The sequence below is a fragment of the Diceros bicornis genome, chromosome 5, assembly GCF_020826845.1.
Source record: "Diceros bicornis minor isolate mBicDic1 chromosome 5, mDicBic1.mat.cur, whole genome shotgun sequence".
NCBI classification, from domain to species: Eukaryota; Metazoa; Chordata; class Mammalia; order Perissodactyla; family Rhinocerotidae; genus Diceros; species Diceros bicornis.
This window is the reverse complement of record NC_080744.1, coordinates 58,296,621-58,315,377: the sequence shown is the minus strand read 5'-3', so window position 1 is coordinate 58,315,377 and position 18,757 is coordinate 58,296,621. Positions and strand designations below refer to the sequence as shown.

At 40.8% G+C, this 18,757-nt stretch overlaps 1 protein-coding gene across 9 annotated transcripts in view; it reads left to right on the top strand.

Annotated features, from left to right (window-relative positions):
• HERC1 (HECT and RLD domain containing E3 ubiquitin protein ligase family member 1) overlaps window positions 1-18,757 on the top strand; it is a 182,233-nt gene that overhangs the window by 19,181 nt on the left and 144,295 nt on the right. The window lies entirely within an intron of this gene.

Sequence of the window (18,757 nt, the reverse complement as noted above, 5' to 3'; positions counted from 1 at the left end):
AAGCACTTAATACCATTTCTTTCCATTATAGGTGATGCTACATTTGATCACTTGTTTAAGGTGGTGACTACTACCAGATCACTTGACTGTAAATGCACGTTTCTTTCCCTTTGTAACTAATAAGTAATCTAGAGGGTGGTATTTTGAGATAGTGTAAAAATCCTCTCTCCCACAACTTTTTCCCGATGGTTTTAGCATTCATGGGAAGATTATCCTTGCCTGGATAATTTTCTTTTTTTTAATAAAAAATATTCTTAAGCAATATATGCACATAGTGAGTAACCCACATCGTACAAAGGAGGTTACAGCAAAATGTATATCTCCCTTTCGTTCCCTATCTCCACTTCCCTAGTTTTTCCCAGAGTTAACTGTTACGAGTTTCTTGTGTGTCCTTTCAGAGATTCTAAACCTTTCCAGTCACGCATGCATATATATTCTCTGAGTTTTTCTTTTTACACAAATGGTGGCATACTGCAGACTGTTCTACATCTTATTATTATTATTTTTTTTTGTGAGGAAGACCGGCCCTGAGCTAACATCTGCCAATCCTCCTATTTTTGCTGAGGAAGACTGGCCCTGGGCTAACATCCATGCCCATCTTCCTCCACTTTATATGAGACGCCGCCACAGCTTGGCTTGACAAGCGGTGCGTCGGTGCGCGCCCGGGACCCTGACTGGCAAACCGCGGGCCGCCGCAGTGGAGTGCGCGTACTTAACCGCTTGCGCCACTGGGCTGGCCCCTACATTTTATTTTTTTATTGTGGTAAAATATAGATAACATATTTGTCTGTAACATATATAGATAAATGTGACATATATATCATTTAAACCATTTGTAAAGTGTACAGTTCAGTGGCATTTAAATGCATTCACAGTGGCATTAAATGCATTCACAAAAACCCCAAGGTTGATAGCAGCCATTATTTGGAATTACTACACTGAAAACAGAATCATTAAAAACATAGTAAATTTGCTTATAGCTAGTTATCATAAACTTTTTGTACTAGAATATTTTTGTAGTGATGTATTTTTGTTTATTACTTTTTGTCAACAAGAGTTACTGTATCTAATGTTACACTAACTCTCCATAACGGAATATAAAAGAAGGAACTTAAAATAGTTCAAATTACTTCCCTTTGGGGGATATATGTTGAACAATTAGAGACCATACAATACAATGCCTAACGTTTATTTTCACAATTTTCAAAGTACCTCTATATAAGAGACATGGAAATTGCAAGATGAGAAAGATCATTGTGGGTTAAGGTTATTAGAAGAGGTTTAATTGGGAGGGAAAATGGTAGGATCTGAATTAGTAACTGAAGGAAGGATTTGTTAGGTAGGGTGGAAGGGGTGGGCATTCTAGGGGACAGCAGCATGGGTAAAGGTGCAGAGGTAGGAGTGAAGACATCCCAACTGAGTGATGGTAAGGATTGGTAGGGATGTCTGACTAGAGCAGAGGTCTGTTGAGGAGCATGGGCTGGTTAAGATTTGATAGTTTGGAGGGAACAGTTGATTGTGAGCCTTGGGAAGCAGAGTGAGGAATTTTAAGCCTAGGGACCTGTATCTCAAGGTCTTGGCAGGAAATAAATGGACTAGTTATAGAAGTTTGTGTAGAGTTAAGGAAAGCAACAAAGAATTGTGAAATTACCAAGGCCTAGCAATATCGGGAAGCCGTTGTTAATTTTAAACCAGAGGGGGCGAGAAGAGGAACACTGAAGCCTGACAAGAGCTGGAGCAATGGAAGCCAAACCAGTGGGTAGGACCTGTGGCTGTAGAGGAGAGGTTTCTGAAGGTGGGGAGGGATCCAGGGAAATGAGGACCCCAATTTCTTTTTCTTCTCATCCTCTGATTGCCTGCTAATGCCTCTCATGGCCTAATCCAGCTGGAAGTCAGGGAAGCTTGGGTAGTGTAGTCCTAGAGGTCAGCCTCAAAGGGTGCAAAGCAGAGCATAGAAGAGTAGAGATAAAGTTTGTTTCCAGAGACTGGGGTCAGATAAAGAATGCCTAGCCCAGGACTCACATTAAATTATTCTAACTTTGTAAGCAGAGAAACGTTATACTGAGAATGCTCTTGTAGGAAGATTTGGTTTAGTGGATTTTGAGGTTCTTCTTAAAAAAAAAAAGTCTCTCTTCAGGCAAAGTTCCAACTTATAACAAAAAAGACAGAATGGAATCTATTACCTGATTTATCCTTATATCCCCCATGGGCTATGTAATCTTTTTATTTCTCTGTGGACTCCTTAGACCAGAATTAATTCATCTACCATAGAGAGTTACTGATCCCCTGCAGCAAGAAAGGGAGGTTGCCAGTGGCTTAAAGGGACAAAAGAGCGAGCAGTCAGAGTACTAGCATTGAAAAGCTTAAATCTGGTTGTAGAGTGGATGGGGCAGTGGTGATGAAGCCAAATGTGCAAATAATAACAAATCAGGTAGAATATGACATGTTATAATATGTGTAAGCAAAAATGTTATAAGAGTTTAGAGGAGGAAGTGATCAAATCTGTGTTGGTGAGTGCAGAGTGATTAAAACATTAAAGGCTTTATGGAGGAAGTGAGCTTTGACATAGGCCTTTCAAGGAGAAGTATGGATTTTGACAGATAAAGATTAGATAGGTGAAGACTCATCAGTTACAGGCACTAGCATGAACAAAGGCACAGAGGTGGGAGTGTTTGGTTAGTTAAAGATTAGGATGTGTTTAGGAGAGTTGTGGAAGATGAAATTGGAAGGCAAACTTGGCTCCCTCTGGATGGACTTAAACCCATAACAATGGCTTGTATTCAATTTTATGGGAAATGGAGAGCCATTGACTTCTTTATAGATGGGCAATGATATAATTGGTTAGAACTGAGCTTTAAGAAGGTTAATCTAGTAGAAGTAGGTAGAATGCAGTGGAATGGGGAGAGGTTGGGAGCCCATTGCAGTTTTCCAGGGCAGGTTATGAGGGCTGAAGTAGGGTGGGGCCTGTGGGAATGTTACAAGAGGCTGGGGTATAAAGGAAAGGCCTGAATCAAAGACTAGTCTACAGTTTTGACTCTGAGTACTTGAGTGATGTATCAGAAGGAGCTGGTTTTGTAATGATGCAGGAGGGAGGGTAGGGAGCATTAGGAGGTAGGGAAGCTGCAAAAGATGGTGAAGTTAGTCTTGGACATTGTGAATTGGGGGTAGGAAGCATTGACATGGTGATGTCCATTAGGCGTTTGGAAACATAAGACTGGTGTTCTGCAGAGGTGCTGACCAGAGGTGTGAATTTGGGAGATATCTGTGTATTGATGATGGGTTAAGCTTTAGCAGTGAACAGAAATGGTTGATGTAAAAACAAAAGAAAAAAGAAAAAATACTGAGAAGAAAAAGACAGAGGTCTGCAAGTTACTGTTTTTTTGTTTGTTTTTGGTCAGCTTTTGAGGTATAATTAACATACAATAAAACTTACCATTTTAAGTGAAAAATTTGACAGATTTTGACAAATGTATGTAGTCATGTAGCCACCATCACAATAATAATATAGTCCATTTCCATCATCCCCAGGAAGTTCCCCTGTACTTCTTTGTAGTTAATCCACTCCCCCTATTCCCTAGCCACTGGCAACCACTGATCTGCTTTCTATCATTATAGTTTTGCTTCTTCTAGAATTTTATATATAGAAGCATAGTTTTTTAGTCTTTTGTGTCTGGCTGCTTTCATTTAGCATAACGCTTTTGAGATTCATCCATGTTGTTGCTTGTATCAGTTCCTTTTTATTACTGGGTAGTATGCCATTGCCATATACTATAATTTGTCTATCCATTCATCAGTTGATGGACATTTGAATTTCCAGTTTTTGGCTATTATGAATACAGCTACTATGAATATTCATGTGCAAGTTTTTATGTGGTCATGTGTTTTCGTTTTGCTGGGCAAATACCTAATGAGTGGAACTGCTGCATATATAGTAAGTACAGTATATGTTTAGTTTTATAGTAAACTGCCAAATGGTTTTTCATTTTATGAGAGTTTTGGTTGCTCCACATCCTCATCAATACTTGGTATTATCTGTTCCTTTAAATTTAGCCATTTTAGTGGGTTTGTAATAGTATCTTATATTTTAATTTGCATTTCTCTAATGACTAATGTTGAACATCGTTTTATATGCTTATTTGGCCATTTATGTATCTTTGGTGAAATGTCTGTTCAAATATTTTGTCCATTTAAAAAAAACGTGTTTTCTTATTATTGAGTTGTAAGAGTTCTTTTTGTTTATTCTCGATACAAGTCCTTGGATATATGTCTTGCAAATAGTTTTTTTAAGTTTGGGGCATGGCTTTTCATTTTCTTAACGGTTTTTTTTTTTTTTCCTGAGGAAGATTTGCCCTGAGCTAACATCTGTTGCCAATCTTCCTCTTTTTGCTTGAGGAAGATTGTCCCTGAGCTAACATCTGTGCCAGTCTTCCTTTATTTTGTCTGTGGGACGCTGCCACAGCATGGCTTGATGAGCAGTGTGGGTCTGTGCCTGGGATCTGACCCCATGAACCCTGGGCCGCGGAAGCAGAGCATGCAAACTTAACTACCACGCCACTGGACTGGCCCCGATCTTCCTCTTTTTTTGCTTGAGAATGATTAGCCCTGAGCTAACATCTGTGCCAATCTTCCTCTTTTTGCTTGAGGAAGATTGTTGTTGAGCTAACATCTGTGCCAGTCTTCCTCTATTTTGTTTGTGGGTAGTTGCCACAGCATTGCTTGATGAGTGGTGTAGGTCTGTGCCCGGTATCCAAACCCACGAACCCCAGGCCGCTGAAGCAGAGTGTGCGAACGTAACCACTACGCCACCCGGTTGGCCCCTATCTTCCTCTATTTTGTATATGGGTCGCCACCACAGCATGGCTGACAAGTGGTGTCGGTCTGTGCCCCGGATCCGAACCCACGAACCTGGGCCACCCAAGCAGCATGCACCGAACCCAACCATTACACCATGGGGCCAGCCCCTTAAAACACTATTTTTTGAAGAGCAAAAGTTTTTAATTTTGATGAAGTTTAATGTATCAAATTTTTGAGTTCTATTTAAGAAATCTTTGCTTAATCCAGGGTTGCTGAGATTTTTTCCTGTGTTTTCTTTTAGAGATTTTTGTAGTCTTAGTTCTTACATTTAGGTCTGTGAACCAGTTTGGGTTGGGTTGATTTTTGTATATGGTATGAAATTAGGGTCGAGGTTCTTTTTTTTCTGTATGTATATCCATTTGTTCCAGCACCCTTTGTTGAAGATTATCCTTTCCCCATTAAACTGCTTTGGCACCCTAGTTAAAAATCAGTTGGCCATATATATGTGAGTCTGTTTCTGGACTTCAGTTTCTGTTCTCTTGATCTGTCTTGGTGCCAGTACACGTCTTGGTAATAGCTTTATAATAAGCCTTGGAGTCATATAATGGAAATTCTCCAACTTGTTCTCTATCGAAATTGTTTTGCTACTCTCAGTCCTTTGCACTTCTGTCCTGCAAATTTCTGATAAGGACTGTGGGAAGTGTTTTGTTCTTGTTACTTGATTGGGATCATTAAATGATCTTGAGAGAGTGGCTAAGAGGAATGGATTCTATCATAGCAACAGGACTTTAAGAATGAACTGAATTGGCAATTGATTCATTGAAACCTTCTGAGGTTTTTAATTTTTAAAAATTTAGGGTGATACAGAACATGTGAAACCACTATGATAGAGACAAGAAGCGGTGTGATTTAGTGGTTAAGAGGTTGGATGTCAGACTGTTCTGGTTTGAATCCTTAGTCTATCAATGACTGGCAGTGTGACCTTGGGTAAACTATTTAGCCTCTCTGTGCCTCCATTTCCTTTCCTAGCAAATGGGAATAATAAGAGTACCCATTTCATAGAGTTGTTTTGAGATTAAGTAAGATAATACACGTAATGGGTTTAGCACAGTGCCTGCCACATAGAAAGTGCTCAGTAATGTGTGCTCAGTAATGTTAGCTGTTGTTATTGTTCTGTTCACCTAGAGAATGTAAGAAAGCTTCAGAGTTTGTTAGATTAACTTGTATGAACTGTTAAGTCTACCCCTGTGTTCAAATCCTTCAGCCTCTCTCATTTATTTCAGTTTTAGAAAGATAGTGGTAGTGCTGTTTGGTTTATTTTCCAGTCCTTTGGTAGTTTTTCCAACCTCACTTTTCATTGGTGAATTTGGTAATGTATGTATGTAATTAAATTTGGATTTGTGTATTGGACCATGTGTTGAAAAAAGAACAGTTGGTCTTTAGTGGTATAAATCTTTACTGTAAATTAAAACAAAACAAAACAACAGCAGTTTTTTTTTTCTTTGCCAGTATTTAGCTGGTTCATCAGAATTGTGAATTGGTGGTTCTTGAATACAAGTGAAAACCCATTAGTTTGATTCGATTTTGTCTATAGTTCTTTACTTGCTGAATAAGCGTGTCTGCTTCCTGGTTTATTTGACTAGTTCTCATTATTGATGTAGCAACACAATTTGCCTGCAAACTCAGCAAGTCTTTTCCTTTTCTAAATATACTCACTTTCTAAATAGGGATGATAAAAAAAACTTTTTCTTTTTATCAGCTGTTTAATTTTGTACAGCTAAACATTGATAATTTGTATGGTTTAATGGGTAGAAGTGCCAAAATCAGTCAGCCTAATGAAGCTCTCTAGAAGGGAATTACTTGGGGTAGGGGTGGGGAGAGCTGGATCATAGTGTGCAGAACTTTAATTTGCAGAACTTTGCAAATGGGCTGTCCATTCTGCACTTCCAGAAATGCCTTTGATAAGTATCCTTATTGACATCTTTCTTTTATGAATCTCTAAATTCATAAATCCAGAGCTTTATAAATTTAGTTGTGGATGTGAGTGTGGCAGAGGAGTGGTGGTGAATGACAAATTCAGTTTTAAACGTGTTGAATTTAAGATTCCTTTGGGACGTCTGAATGGGTATATCTTGTTAGCAGAGAGTATTCAGGTCTGGAGCTCAGGAGAGAGAAATTTGGACTGGACTCATTAGCTTATGAGAATTAGGTGAAAGCCTTGGGAGTAGCTGGAAATACTCCAAAAATGTACGTACAGTGAGAGGAGGAGACAGAATTGAACTGAAGACAGAATCCATGAGGTCAGTCTGCTGTGGTACCACCACACTTGGAATCATTTCTTTTAAAGTGCTTCCATTATGTCAGTTCAGAGTAAGATAATACATATCTGGGTTTAAATTAGATTCTGTGTAAATAATGAGCTACATAGACCCAGATTGCTCAGCTCAATTCAGCAAATATTCATTTTGAGGTCCTTCTGTGTGCTTTACTTATGCAAAGCCCTGGGGATGTAAGCAAAATTGTCACTTGTCTTTGCCCTCATGGACTTTATAGACTAGTATGAGAGGACACTAAACAAATAATCACACAAATAGTACATAATTGCAAACTATGTAAAATGCTGTGAAGATAAAGTACTGGTACTGGGTGCTGTGTGAGCGTTTTAAAAGAGGGACCTGATCTCGTGGGTACAGGCAGGGGTAAGGTCCCTGAGAAAGTGACATTTAATTCGACTAGTAACTATTGAGTACCTCATATGTCTCTGGTCCTGGGCTGTTTAAACTGAGATCTTGTGACTAGATATTAACTGAGTGAAAGAGGGTAAGATGGAAAAGGTAGGCTCCAAGTAGAGGGAACTGCATGTGCAAAGATCCTGCAATAGAAAGGAGCATGGTGCTTTCTATAGGAGGCTATAGGTGTAGCTATAGGAGAGCAAGGGGAGAGGTCAGTTCTTGGCCTTCTCAGCCATAGGAGAGATTTTGTTCTTTAGAGTAAAATTATTGAAAAGCTTCTGAAAGTTTTTTTTTTTTTTTTTACTTTTTTTCCCATTTAAATAGACTTTAAGTTTTTTTTTTTTTTTTTTTGTGAGGAGATCAGCCCTGAGCTAACATCCGCCAATCCTCCTCTTTCTTTGCTGAGGAAGACGGCCCTGGGCTAACATCGGTGCCTATCTTCCTCCACTTTATATGGGACGCCGCCACAGCATGGCTTACCAAGCAGTGCGTCGGTGCACGCCCGGGATCCGAACCAGCGAACCCTGGGCCGCCGCAGCGGAGCGCGCGCACTTAACCGCTTGCGCCACCGGGCCGGCCCCTAGACTTTAAGTTTTTATTGTAGAAAAATATTAAACATATACATGAGTGGAGAGAATATTTCCCAACATCCGGTTTCAACAGTTATCAACTCATGGCTACTTTTATTTCATTTATACCTTCTGCACTGTTTTCACTTACAACACATCCGACACCAAATGTGTGGGTTTTTTCCTTACACCAACCAGTTCTCCAACTGTCCAGACACTAATGGGGTATCCTCCAGTTTAACTCAATTCTGACACTAACTATCTGGAATTAGCACAGACCTCACAGGTTAAGGGCTCAGTCCCACAGAACTGCCTCCGCTTCAGATGCCAGTTGGAAGTCCCAGGTTGCCACCTGTACTTTTGACCAACCAGCTATAAATTGGTGGTTCCCAATATCCCCTTGTCAGGTTTGATAATTTGCTAGAATGGCTCACAAAAAGCAGGGAAACACTTGACTTGCATTTACCAATTTCTTATAAAGCATAAAACTCAGGAACAGCCAAATGGAAGAGAGGCATAAGGTAAGGTGTTTGAAGGGAGCGGGGATGGGGTGACAGGAGATTGGTGCACGGATCTTCATGCCCTTTTTGGGCACACTGGAAACTCTCCAAACCCTGTCGTTTAGAGGTTTTTATGAAGTTTTCATTATTTCAGCATGATTGATTGAAGCATTGGCATTTGGTAATTTAACTCAATCTCCATCCTCTCTCACCTCCTGGGAGGTGGGGGTTGAGAGGCTGAAAGTTTCAACTTTCTGATCATGGCTTGGTCTTTCTGGAGACGTGCCACCATCCTGAAGCTAATTAGGGGCCCCCAGCCACCAGTCATCTAGTTAGCATACAAAAGATACTCTTATCGCTTCATTGATTCTTGGGGTTTTATGAGCTGTGTGCCTGAACCAGACAAAGACCAGATATCTATTTCTCATCATACTACATGCTCCCATCCACTTTCCTTGCTTTTTGCATCTTAAATGCAGGCAGTCACTTAGGAGATTATTTTGGCGGTCCAGATGAGAGATGATTGATTATAGCTTGGCTGGGGGTTATGGCAGTGAAAATGGGGATGTATGGATAGATTTGAGAGCTGTTTAGGGGGTGATACACTTGTGCAAAAGTATGCATACTGGGGTATGTGAAAATTCCAAAATGAAAAAGGGTAAATCATGCATACAATAGGAGAAATAGACCAACCATGAAGTAGCATGGATTAGCTGGTGTTGTGGGAAGAGGTAGGGCGTTCTTGAGTTTTGTTCAACCCAACCAACTTTATTGACTGAGGTACTACATTGCTAGTTGTCTTTGATACATTCTTTTTTATTTTATTTTTTTTTGCTGAGGAAAAATAGCCGTGAGCTAACATCCGTGCCCATCTTTCTCCATTTTTGTATGTGGGATGCCGCCGCAGCATGGCTTGATGAGCAGTGCGCAGGGCCGTGCCCAGGATCCGAACCGGTGAACCCTGGGCTGCCTTAGCGGAGTATGGGAACTTAACCATTATGCCACTGGGCCAGCCCCTCTTTGATACATTCTTATTTCCTAAGTCAGGTATGACCAACTCCTCCTGGAACCTCCTGCTTCTTTGTATTACTTGGATAAGTTGCTTCTTTACTCTTAAGGCCTAATCCCAGGCCAAGGGTGAGCAGTTTCTTTGTCCTCTTAATTACTATGAAGCAGACTTGTTACCTTTCTGGGCCAAAGGTCTTGTACCTTGGTTTCACAGCATCTTTCCCCCGCCCAAGTAGTGTGCCTTTTATTAAAAAAATTTGTATGTCTGTGTGGTTAAATACATATAACATCAAATTTACCATCTTTTTTTTTTATTGTGAAATTTTTGTTGCGCATTATTGTTTATCAGTCACCATATAAGCGCATCCCTCTACCCCTTGTGCCAACCCCCACCCCCCTAGCCCCTGGTAACCACCAAAAGTTCTATCTGTCCGTGTGTTGGTTCATCTTCCACATGTAAGTGAAATCATGCACGGTTTGTCTTTCTCTTTCTGGCTTATTTCACTTAACATAATACCCTCCAGGTCCATCCATGTTGCAAATAGGACGATTTTGCCTTTTTTATGGCTGAGTAGTATTCCATGGTATATATATATATATATATATATATATATATACACACCACATCTTCTTTATCCAGTCATCAGTCAGGGGACACTTGGGTTGCTTCCCTGTCTTGGCTATAGTGAATAATGCTGCAATGAACATAGGGGTGCATAAGCCTCTTGGGATTGTTGATTTCAGGTTCATTGGGTAGATACCCAGTAGTGGGATAGCTGGATCATAAGGTATTTCTATTTTTAATTTTTTGAGGAATCTCCCTACTGTTTTCCATAGAGGTTGCACCAGTTTGCATACCCACCAGCAGTGGATTAGGGTTCCCATTTCTCCACAGCCTCTCCAGCATTTGTTGCTTTTTGTCTTGGTGATTATAGCCATTCTAACGGGTGTAAGATGATATCTTAGTGTGGTTTTGATTTGCATTTCCCTAATGATTAGTGATGTTGAGCATCTTTTCATGTGCCTATTGGCCATCTGTATAACTGTCTGTTCATTTCCTCTGCCCATTTTTTGATTGGGTTGTTTGTTTTTTTTTGTTATTCAGTTGTGTGAGTTCTTTGTGTATTATGGAGATTAATCCCTTGTCAGATATATGGTTTGCAGATATTTTGTCCCAGCTGGTGGGTTCCCTATTCATTTTCATCCTGGTTTCGTTTGCCTTGTAGAAGCTCTTTAATCTGATGAAGTCCCACTTGTTTATTTTTTCTTTTGTTTCTCTTGTCTGAGTAGACATGGAATTCAAGAAGATCCCTTTATGGCTGATGGCGAGTAGTGTACTACCTCTGTTTTCCTCCAGGAGTTTTATAGTTTCAGGTCTTTGATCCATTTTGAGTTAATTTTTGTGTATCCTGAAAGAAGGTGGTCTGCTTTTCATTCTTTTGTAAGTGGCTGTCCAGTTTTCCCAGCACCATTTATTGAAGAGACTTTCCTTTCTCCACTGTATGTCCTTAGCTCCTTTGTCAAAGATTAGCTGCCCGTAGATAGGAGGTTTTATTTCTGTACTTTCAATTCTGTTCCATTGATCTGTGTGTCTGTTTTTGTACCAATACAATGCTGTTTTAATAACTATTGCTTTGTAGTATGTTTTGAAGTCAGGGATTGTGATGCCTCCAGCCTTGTTCTTCTTTTTCAGGATTGCTTTAGCTGTGTGGGGTCTTTTGTTGCCCCATATGAATGCTAATATTCTTTGTTCTGTTTCTGTGAAGAATGTCCTTGGGATTCTGATTGGGATTGCATTGAATCTGTAGATTGCTTTAGGTACTGTGGACATTTTAACAATGTTTATTCTTCCAATCCAAGTGCATGGAATATTTTTCCATTTCTTTTTGTCATCATTGATTTCACTCAGTAATGTCTTATAGATTTCATTGTATAGGTCTTTCACTTCCTTGGTTAAATTTACTCCTAGATATTTTATTCTTTTTGTTGCAATTGTAAATGGGATTGTCTTCTTGAGTTCTCTTTCTGTTAGTTTGTTGTTGGTATATGGAAATGCAACTGATTTCTGTAAGTTGATTTTGTACCCTGCCACTTGACTGTAGTTGTTGATTATTTCTAATAGTTTTCCAATGGATTCTTTAGGGTTTTCTATATATAAGATCGTGTCATCTGCAAACAGTGCGAGTTTAACTTCTTCATTGCCTATTTGGAGTCTTTTTATTCCTTTTTCTTGCCTAATTGCCCTGGCAAGAAGAAGTACTTGAGGTTCTGTGTTGAATAAGAGTGGCGAGAGTGGGCACCCTTGTCTTGTCCCCGTTTTCAGAGGGATGGCTTTCAGTTTTTCCCCATTGAGTATGATGTTGGCTGTGGGTTTGTCATATATGGCATTTATTATGTTAAGGTACTTTCCTTCTATACCCATTTTGTTGAGAGTTTTTATCATAAATGGATGTTGGATCTTGTCAAAAGCCTTCTCTGCATCTATTGAGATGATCATATGGTTTTTATTCCTCGTTTTGTTAATGTGGTGTATCACATTGATTGATTTGTGGATGTTGAACCATCCTTGTGTCCCTCGTATAAATCCCACTTGATCATGGTGTATGATCTTTTTAATGTATTGCTGTATTAGGTTTGCCAATGTTTTGTTGAGGATTTTTTACATCTTTGTTCATCAGGGATATTGGTCTGTAGTTTTCCTTTTTAGTAGTGTCTTTGCCTGGCTTTGGTATCAGGGTGATGTTGGCCTCGTAGAATGTGTTGGGAAGTGTTCCATCTTCCTCTATTTTTTGGAATAGTTTGAGAATGATAGGTGTTAAGTCTTCTTTGAATGTTTGATAAAATTCTCCAGAGAAGCCATCTGGTCCTTGACTTTTATTTTTTGGGAGGTTTTTGATTAATGTTTCAATCTCTTTACTTGTGATTGGTCTATTCAGGTTCTCTATTTCTTCTTGATTCAGTTTTGGGAGGTTGTATGAGTCTAGGAATTTATCCATTTCTTCTAGATTGTCCAATTTGTTGGCATATAGTTTTTCATACTATTCTCTTATAATCTTTTGTATTTCTGTGGTATCTGTTGTAATTTCTCCTTTTTCATTTCTAATTTTATTTATTTAAGCCTTCTCTCTTTTTTTCTTGGTGAGTCTGGCTAAGCGTTTGTCAATTTTGTTTATCTTCTCAAAGAACCAGCTCTTTGTTTCATTGATCCTTTCTACGGTTTTTTAAATTTCAATTTCATTTATTTCTGCTCTGATTTTTATTATTTCCCTCCATCTGCTGACTTTAGGCTTGGTTTGTTCCTCTTTTTCTAATTATGTTAGGCGTAGTTTGAGTTTGCTTATTTGGGCTTTTTCTTGTTTGTTAAGGTGTGCCTGTATTGCTATGAGTTTCCCTCTCAGGACCGCTTTTGCTGCATCCCATATGAGTTGGTATGGTGTATTTTCATTTTCATTTGTTTCCGGATATGCTTTGATTTCTCCTTTAATTTCATCAATGATCCATTGGTTTTTTAGTAGCATGTTGTTGAGTCTCCACAGCTTTGTCACTTTCCCGCTTTTTCCTTGTAGTTGATTTCTAACTTCATGGCATTGTGGTCTGAAAAGATGCTTGTTATGATTTCAATCTTCTGAAATTTATATAAGCATGCCTTGTTTCCCAACATATGGTCTATTCTTGAGAATGTTCCATGAGAAGAATTGTAATCTGCTTGAGAAGAATGTGTAATCTGCTGTGTTTGGATGGAGTGCTCTGTATATGTCTATTAAGTCTATCTCATCTAGTTTGTCCTTTAGGTCCATTATTTCCTTATTTATTTTCTGTCTGGATGATCTGTCCATTGATGAGAGTGGGGTGTTAAGATCCCCTACTACTATTGTGTTGTTGTTAATATCTCCTTTTAGGTTTGTTAATAGTTGCTTTATGTACCTTGGTGCTCCTGTATTGGGTGCATGTATATTTAAAAGTGATATGTCTTCTTGATGGAGTGTCCCTTTTAATCATTATATATTGCCCCTCTTTGTCTCTCATTACCTGTTTTATCTTGAAGTCAACTTTGTCAGATATAAGTATGGCAACACCTGCTTTCTTTTGTTTGCCGTTAGCTTGGAGTATTGTATTCCATCCTTTCACTCTGAACCTGTGTTTGTCTTTAGAACTGAGATGTGTTTTCTGGAGGCAGCATATTGTTGGGTCTTGTTTTTCAATCCATCCCACCACTCTGTGTCTTTTGATTGGAGAGTTCAGTCCATTTACGTTTAGGGTAATTATTGATATATGGGGGCTTCTTGTTGTTATTTTATCTCTCTTTTTCCGGTTCTTTTGCATTTCTTTTGTTTCTTGTCCCGTGTGTTTTGGACTACCAATTTAGTTTGGTAGTTCTGTATGGGGGTTCTCTTAGTTTTCTCTTTCTTTATCTTGTGTAATTCTGTTCTGATTATTTGGTTAGTGGTTACTATGAGGTTTGTATAAAAAATGTCGTGGATGTCATAGTCCATTTTTTGATCGCCTCTTATTCCCTTAGACTAAGTCGATTTGATCCCTTTCCTCTTCCCCTTCTAAGTTATTGTTGTCACATCTTATTCCTTCTCGTGTTGTGAGTTCGTGTTTAACATGATGAGGTTATATTTATGCTTGGTGCTTACCTTCCCTTGATCTTTGGTTTTATATTTAAGTGTTTGCTAATCTATTTTGATAGAGGACTGCAATTTTTCTGGTTTTGTCGACTGATTTTCCTCCTTGTTCAAAACTTTGAATCCCCTTTCTCTTTTTTTCCTCAGGGATGAGGGCCTTCTTGAGCACTTCTTGTAGTAGGGGTCTTGTGGCAATGAACTCCCTTAGCTTTTGTTTATCTGGGATAGTTATTATTTCTCCATCATATCTGAAGGATATTTTTGCTGGATAGAGTATTCTTGGCTGAAAGTTTTTGTCCTTCAGAATTTTGAATATATCGTTCCACTCTCTCCCAGCCTGTAAAGTTTCTGTCGAGAAATCGGCTGAGAGCCTGATAGGATATCCTTTGTATGTTGTTTTTTTTTTTTTTGTCTAGCTACCCTTAATATTTTTTCTTTGTCGTTGACTTTTGCCAGCTTTACTACTATATGCCTTGGAGAGAGTCTTTTCATGTTGATATATTTAGGAGATCTACTTATTTCATTCACTGGTATTTCCAGCCCCTTCCCCAGGTTTGGGAAGTTCTCAGATATTACTTCTTGGAACAAGTTCTCTGCTTCTTTTTCCCTCTCTTCTCCCTCTGGAATACCTATAACCCTTATGTTGGACTTCCTAATTGAGTCGGATATTTCTCAGAGAGTTCCTTCAATTCTTTTTAGTCTTAGTTCTCTTTCCTCCTCCATCTGGAGCATTTCTGCATTGCTGTCCTCAATATTGCTAATTCATTCCTCTGTGTTGTTGGCTCTGATCCTTAAGGCCTCCAGCTTTGTCTTTGTCTCCTCTATTGTGTTTTTTATCTCTAAGATTTCTGAATGGTTTTTTTTTTTTTTTTTACAGTTTCAAAATCTTTTGTGAAGAAATTCCTGATTTCATTGAAGTGTCTGTCTGTGTTTTCTTGTATTTCATTAAGCCTTTTTTATAATGGCTATTTTGAATTCTCTGTCATTAAGGTTATACATTTCTGTGCTTTCCAGGTTGACTTCTGGGTGCTTGTCATTTTCCTTTTGGTCTGGAGATTTAATATATTTTTTCATGGTGCCTGTTGGTGTTGGCTTACTTTTCCTCATAGTGAAAATATATGGTCACAGTTTCCTATTGCTGCTGCTGGGTGGGGGTCAAGGGCTGTGTATTCTGGCCCACCTCAATCCGCAGGCACTCTCATTGGCCCCTGGCTGATCTGAGGCGTGGCTGCGTGGAGGCTGCTGGGGTGGAAGTGTGGGAACAGCTGGAGCTGGAGTGTGGGAACAGCTGAGACTAGAGTGCAGCTAGGCTGAAGCAGCTGGGGCTCTGGTGTGGGTGGGTTGAAGCAGCTGCAGCTGAAGTGCCACTGGGCCAAAAAAGTAGGGGCTGGAGCACTGCTGGGCCGAAGAAGCTGGAACTGGAGTGCGCTGGGCTGAAGGAGAAAGAGCTGGAGCGCTGCTGGGCCAAGGAAGCTGGAACTGGAGTGCACTGGGCTGAAGGAGGAGGAGCTGGAGTGCGCTGGGCCAAAGAAGGAGGATCTGGAGTGCACTGGGCCAAAGAAGAACTGGAGTGCACTGGGCCGAAGAAGCTGGAACAGGAGTGTGCTGGGCTGAAGAAGGAGGAGCTGGAGTGCCGCTGGGCCAAAGAAGCTGGAACTGGGGTGCGCTGGGCCGAAGAAGGAGGAACTGGAGTGCCGCTGGGCCAAAGAAGCTAGAACTGGAGTGCGCTGGGCCGAAGAAGGAGGAGCTGGAGTGCCGCTGGGCCAAAGAAGCTGGAACTGGAGTGGGGTGGGCGGAAGCTGCTGGCGCCAAGTCAGCTGGAGCCTGAGCACTGGCCAAGCGGAAGCTGCTGGAGCCAGGGGTTGGGGCGTGCAGTCAAGCCAAAGGAGCTGGGGGTGGGGCTGTGGCACAGGGGAGCCGGGGCCATGGCTTGGTCCAGCCAGAGCAGCTGGGGCTGTGGCGTGGTGGGGCCTGAGCTGCCACTGCCTCTTGGTGCGGAGGCACAGGCTTGCCCCACTGCTGGTCAGGCCTGGGCACCTGGGGGCCGCCGCCCGTGGAGGTGGGGCGTGGTGATGCTGCCCCTGCTGGTGGGGCCCAGGCGCCAGAGGGCTGTTGCCTGTGGGGGTGGGGCGTGGTCATGCTGCCCCTGCTGGTGGGGCCTGGGCGCCTGGGGGTCGCTGCCCCTGGGGATGGGGCTGAGCTGAAGCACTAGTCGGGCGGGCCGGGTGGAGGAGGGGCGCTTACTTTTGCCTCCCCAATCTCAGAGATTTCTCACCTCGCTGTCGCTCTCTGGTCTGCTGAGAGGCCAGCCCAGAACTGAACCCTCGCAACAGTTCTGCTCTCTCCATAGGGGGATCCCTTCGGTCTGTGAGGGGTCTTGGAGAGTGCCGGTTTTCACGTGGCGAGCCACCCCTCCCCCTCCTCTGAGAGCCGCGTGGTCTCAGTCTCTGGGTCACAGTCCTTGGGGAAGGAAAGGAGCTCTTCTTACCTCCTTCCACTTCCTCTGGGGATTCCAGCACCTCCGTTCTCAGGTGTATGGCTGCCTGGGTGCCTCAGACGTCCCCTGTGTTGTGTAAATAGCTTCTGTTGGAATATGAATGTCCTTTTTGTTGTGTCTTAGAGGGGGAGAGGTGAGTGGGGAAAGCTTGTTCCGCCATGCTGCTCTGCCTCACTCCCGAAAATTTTCAAACATACAGCAAAGTTGAAAGCTTTAAAAATGAACAGACATATACTCACCACCAAGGTTCTACCATTAATATTTTACTATACTTGTTTTACCACGTATCTATCCATATATATATATATCTTTCCACACACATGCACATTAATCCATCTTATTTTTTGATGCATTTCAAAATAAATTACAGACATCAGTATACGTCCCCCCTAAATATACTTCAAGATGCATATCAACTGGAGTTCAGTGTTTATTGAGGTAAAATTTACATGCAATGAAATGTAAAAATCTTAAGTGTGTATTCACTGTGTTTTGACAAATCCATGCACCTGTGTAATCCAACATTACCATCACTTCAGGAAGTTCTCTTGTGCCCCTTTTCAGTCTATTCTTGCCCTCACCTTCTAGGAGCAACCACTGTTTTGATTTAAGTCTTTTTACAGACATAGGGGTGTATTTGGATAAATCCCTAGGAGAGGAATTGTTGAGTCACTGAGTAAGTATATATTTAGTTTTATAAGAAACTACCAGACATCTTTTTTTCTTTTTTTTGTGAGGAGGATTAGTCCTGAGCTAACACCTGTTGCCAATCCTCCTCTTTTTTGCTGAGGAAGATTGGCCCGGGCTAACATCCATGCCCATCTTCCTCCACTTTATATGGGACGCCGCCACAGCATGGGTTGACAAGTGGTGTGTCGATCTGCGCCTGGGATCTGAACCTGTGAACCCTGGGCCGCCGAAGCAGAGCACACAAACTTAACCGCTATGCCACTGTGCCGTCCCCTCTAGACATCTTTCTAAAGTGGTTGTTCCATTTTACACTCCCACAAGCAATGTTAGAATTCTTGTTCTTTTACATCCTTCTAACATTTGGTGTTGTCCGTCTTACTAATTTTAACCATCCTTATGGATGTGTAATAGTATCTCTTTGTGTTTTTAATTTGCATTTTTCTGATGGATAATGATGTTGAGCACTTTTCTTGTTCTTATTGGCCATTCATATATCTTCTGTGAAGTTTTGTTCACATCTTTTGTCCATTTAAAAAGTTAGGTTGTCTTTTTATTAATGAGTCATAGGAGTTCTTTATGTATGTTGTATGCCAGCCTGCCAGTCCTTTGTGGAATATATGTTTTGTGAATATTTTATCTCAGAGGAGTTAGTTTTTAACTCCTTTTTTTCAACACTTATTGAGCACTTACTATGTGCTGGAATACAGCAGTAAGCAAAATATACAAAAACATTCCTGCCCATTTGGAGTCACTGTAGTTCTTCAGTACAGCCAGGGAGACCAGTAAGAAGGCTCCTTAAATGATCCGAGAGATGATGGCTTGGACAAGGGTTTTAGCAATGGAGGGGGTGAGAAGTGTTTCGATTCTGCATAAATATTTTGAAAACAGAGCTAACATTCAATTTGGAGTGGAAGAGAGGGAGGAATCAATGATGACTCCCAAGGTTTTTGGCCGAAGGAACTAGAAGGATAGAGTTGCCATTTATTGAGATGAGGAACAGGTTTGTGTAGGGGTGGTGGTAGTAGTGGGTTAGGAATTCAGTTGTGAGGATGTTAAGTTTGAGATGCCTATTAGATATCTGTATGGAGAGGTCAAGTGGGAAATTGTTTGTATGAGTTTGGAGTTCAGGGAAGAGGAGTGGATTGGAGATACAAATTTGGAAGTCATCAGCATAGAGTATCCACTGTTATACTGACAGTGAGACCAGAACCTGAAGAGAAAATGTACACAAATCACTAATTTTTAAAATAAACTTTTTCTTTTTGGGATAATTTTAGATTTACACAAAAGCCTCAGAGATAGTACAGAGTTCCCGTATGACCTTCACCCATTTTCACCT